A 5,000-nucleotide genomic window follows, 5' to 3' on the forward strand; every position below is an offset into this window, starting at 1 on the left:
CATGCATCCATACTGATGTGCATACATATAAAGATACACATTAACACGCAAACACTCGAGCACGCACACACTCACTGCGCCTAAGTTTTAACATCAACATTATTTACCTCAGTTTTAACGCCATCTTTTATCATTATTTACCTCAGTTTTAACGCCATCTTTTATCATTATTTACCTCAGTTTTAACGCCATCTTTTATCATTATTTACCTCAGTTTTAACGCCATCTTTTATCATTATTTACCTCAGTTTTAACGCCATCTTTTATCATTATTTACCTCAGTTTTAACGCCATCTTTTATCATTATTTACCTCAGTTTTAACGCCATCTTTTATCATTATTTACCTCAGTTTTAACGCCATCTTTTATCATTATTTACCTCAGTTTTAACGCCATCTTTTATCATTATTTACCTCAGTTTTAACGCCATCTTTTATCATTATTTACCTCAGTTTTAACGCCATCTTTTATCATTATTTACGTACGTTTTAACATCATCTTTTAGCATTATTTACATTCGATGTATATTTGTCCTCATCTTGTTTGTTGTTGTAACGTTTCGGCTGATATACCTCCTTGGGGAAATTTCGAACCTGGGTTCTCATTCCTAAGGTATTTTTCGATGTCATTATTATTATTATTATTGTTGTTGTTGTTGTTATTGTTAGAATCGAACTCGGAATCTAGTAGCCCGTACTCTTAACCATTACGCCATATGCCCGTGGGCAATTATGGAGTGAATTTTAGGCCTCCTAAGCAGACCGAGTGCAGATATGAGCAGCATATGGAAACCGGTATTAAGGAAGGATAGGAAAATATTAGATTTATAAGCCCTAAAATTCACTCCATAATTGCCTACGGGCATATGGCGTAGTTGTTACGAGCGCGGGCTACTATCCTCAAGATTCCGAGTTCAATTCCAAGCAGTGACCTGAACAACAACAACAATAATGATAATAACAACATCGAAAAATACAGGAATGAGAACCCAGGTTCGAAATTTCCCCAAGACACCTGACGAAGGCTGGAGGGTATATCAGCCGAAACGTTGTGTTAACAACAAACAAGATGAGGACAAATATCCGTCGGATGTAAATAATGTACATAATTCCTCTTCTCTTAAATATAGAACTGCATCATCTTTTAACATTATTTACCTACGCTTTAACATCATCTTTTAATATTATGTACCTCAGTTTTAACGTCATCTTTTAACGCATCATCAATAACGCCAACTATGTTAAGTGTTCAAAATGTTAAGAGTTCAGGATGTGGTGATCACAAGTTGGTTTCAGTTGTTGAAAAAGAACAAATTTTCAATCCCTAATGATTTTGCCACTTAGATAAAGAGTGTAAACGTGTCAGTTTCTTCAATTTTCATCTTCAAAAGACACGGGGTCTTTATGGCAACTTAAAGGAAACCATTGTTGTTGTTGTTTAAACCTAGGTCAGCATTGTTTGAGGAAACCGGTAACCGAAGACATTCAAGTTATGACATTCTATACCTATTCTTAGGTTGATATATCTACTACTACTACTACTACTACTACTACTACTACTACTACTACTACTACTACTACTACTACTACTACTACTACTACTACTACTACTACTACTACATCATTCGACGTGTCCTATAGTAAAGAATGATATTAGAGGGATAAAGTTGTCATTTCCAGGAGATCGGGTGACGTCGAATAACGTAGGGAGGTCTTTGTTGGCATTGATGTTTATGTTTCTCTATGGAAGTGGCCGAGAAAGTAAAAAGTTGGATAAAACTTAGACATTTTTTATATTTCAAGCGTTTAAATATCAATTGATTTAATTTTCATTTCTGCGAGTTCGATAAAATCAGCTATATACATAATCTGGAGACGATTCAATGCTTCTCACACCTCTCTCCCACATTTCTCACTTCTACCAATGTGAAAATAATCGATATGTAAAACGAAAAAATTCGAGATACAAGAATTGATCAATCTGCTATTGTCTTTTAGAAGTCCTAGTAAAATTATGAATTAGAGTGTAGTATTACTGAAACTATTTTACGAAGCCCGAGTAACAATTTTCTAATTTTGAGACAAATCCAGTAATTTGAGTTGGGTGGTCTAACCCGAAAAGATGGAAAGCATAGTTGACCGCGTGTGGATTTGAACTCAGAGCATAAAGAATTAGATGAAATGTCACAAGGAATTTTGTCTGATACGCTACCATTCCTACCAGCTCTCCAGCGTGAGAACTCCCTCTAATTGTAACAAGCTTATTTCAATAAAGATTTCTTGTAGAGTAACCAGCATGCAGACCCACATCCCTCTTATTCCCTTCTTCACTCCACCACCACTGCCACCATCACCATTTTTATTGAGACATACATAATGCATGCTGTTACTGTTACTGTTTTATTCCATATCCCTTCTCCAAACTAGTAATCCAATGATCACAAGCAATCCAACTGTAACCAATCTGTCTTTCTGGATGATTATGCAGGTCTACATTGTCATGTGTTCCTTTCTTTTCTTCAAGATTTATCTTTTGTAGTTCATCTTCTACTTGTTTCTGTCATTAGAATGCGGCCATACTGGGGCACTGCCTTGAAGAATTTTAGTCGAACGAATCGTCCCCCAGTACATTTTTTTCTTTGCAAAACATGGTACTTATTCTTTCAGTCTCTTTTGCCAAACCACTAAGTCTTATGGACGTAAACACAACAACACTGGTTGCGAAGCAACAGGCACAAGAGCACACACTCATACGCACGCACGCCCGCCCGACCGCGCGCGCGCACACACAAACCCGTCGCGCGCGCGCGCCGGGTTTGTTTCAGCTTCCGTCTACCAAATCCACACACAAGACTTTGGTCGTCCCGAGGCTACAGTAGAAGACATTTGCCTACGGTGCCGCGCAGTGGGACTGAATCCAGACCCATCTGGTTAAAAAGCAAGCTGCTTACCACACAGCCACACAAACTTTTTAAGCCTATCCAAATCTTGTAATACTTAACATTTTCCATCCTCTCTCGCCTTTAATTTTCTCTCCTATTATCAGTCTCTGTAAACCTTCTTTTAATATGGAAAATAAGTTAGTTTTCTATCATTGATGGTGCCTAAATTTTTAGTTTTTCTAGTTCTTTTGTTTTCCAATCTTATGTACTTCCTTATTGCTTTTGTGTTCTGTCTGTAAAATCCTCAGATTCCTCTAATGAGCCTAGGTCTCAAAACTTGTAATCAATTTGGTAATACTTTTGATAATGCCCGTGTTTCAGTTTCAAATATTAAAAAAAGGCCATACGTAACATTTTAATAATCTTTAATGGCTTTGATATTGACGTTTTTTTTATCGTAACGTTTGCTATTTTTTCGAATGTTTGTACATATACATACATACATACATCCATACATCCATACATTCATACAAAGATGCATATATACATAATATATGCATACTTACATATGCACATATAATACACTGCTGCTATACTGAATATGATGCAGATACATACATGCATATGTATCAATATGTGTCTGCCTGTATGTATGTATGTATATATGCATGTATGTATGTATGTTTATTTCTGTGTTTATATATTACTTGTTTATATATTTTTGTTTATTGAAATAATTTTGTTCTTATATATACTAAATATTTCCATATACATTAACACATATTCATACACGCGCTCGCACACAACACAAACACAATTATTCATGCACACACATATACTCTCACAGACAAAATACAAACGTACGTACATATACATGCCCCACATATCGATATATTTATTCAAAAGTTCTCTAATTTTAAACAAATTCTTTAACTACTCACGCAATGTTATAGATTATAATTGCAAAGGAGTGGAATCCATTGTAGCAGTGATAAACTAGAGAATAAAAGAAGAACTAATGGTGATGGGGAAACTGATATGTAAATGATAATCACTTTCACATGCAGGTATCTAACTACGCATAGGAATACCTGCATGTACATGTATACAGCATAAAGGTATTTCATACAAGTAAGGTCGACGTATATATTGAAATACGTAAACAGGGAGAAACTTCTAGGGGATTGTAATATTAGAGAAGAATAACTGGAGTTTAGATATGAAAACAAAATAAGAGAAAGGTCATTGGACAGATTTCGGCAATAGGGCACACTGTTTACTGGTTCACAGACACAAGAGTCATGCAGTTGCTGTTGTTGTTGTTGCTCTTGAAACCAGGTTATCCCTGGTGTGTTTTGAACAGTGATCGAGAACATTAGATACATGTCTATCCCATTCCTTTTAATAATAAATACAAGACTACATGCAAGATCTAATGCGTCGTTTCTTTTTCTCAATCCTATCTTCATCAACACGGAGGAGCTTTAATTGAAATGAGTCAAGTTGTTATATTCATGAAAATATATGAATCTAACTCTTCAACCTAAAGAAGCACTCTTCATTATCCACTGCTTACAACCTCTGCAGCAGAAACAGTTATGACAGAACTCTGAGTAAATTACTTTGCTGTAACGCAATACATCAATGTAACATGGTACTACGTACGCTGTATTCGTCTCGTATTAATTATACTGCGCCAGTAAAAGTTAAATTTGTGGACTATTGGTACAGGTGCGGCTGTGTTGTTAGGAAGAAGATCGCTTGAAAACTACCTGTCTTCGTATTCAGTTCCACTGCACTACACCTTGATCAAGTGTCTTCTGATATAGCTCTGAGCCGAAAATTGCCTTGCGAATAAATTTGTGGAAGTTTGTCGTAACATATACATATGTATGTATGTATGTATGTATGTATGTATGTATGTATGAATGTGTGTATGTATGTATATTTATACATATATATACATGAATACACATACATACATATACATACATACACACGCATACATACACACATTTATATATATATATTTGTTTATATATATATATATATATATATATATATACATACATGTTTATATTTGTCTAGTCCACAGTGCGGCTCAGACGATGATACTAGT

The sequence above is a fragment of the Octopus bimaculoides genome, chromosome 10 (genome assembly GCF_046866305.1).
Source record: "Octopus bimaculoides isolate indiv1 chromosome 10, ASM4686630v1, whole genome shotgun sequence".
NCBI classification, from domain to species: domain Eukaryota; kingdom Metazoa; phylum Mollusca; class Cephalopoda; order Octopoda; family Octopodidae; genus Octopus; species Octopus bimaculoides.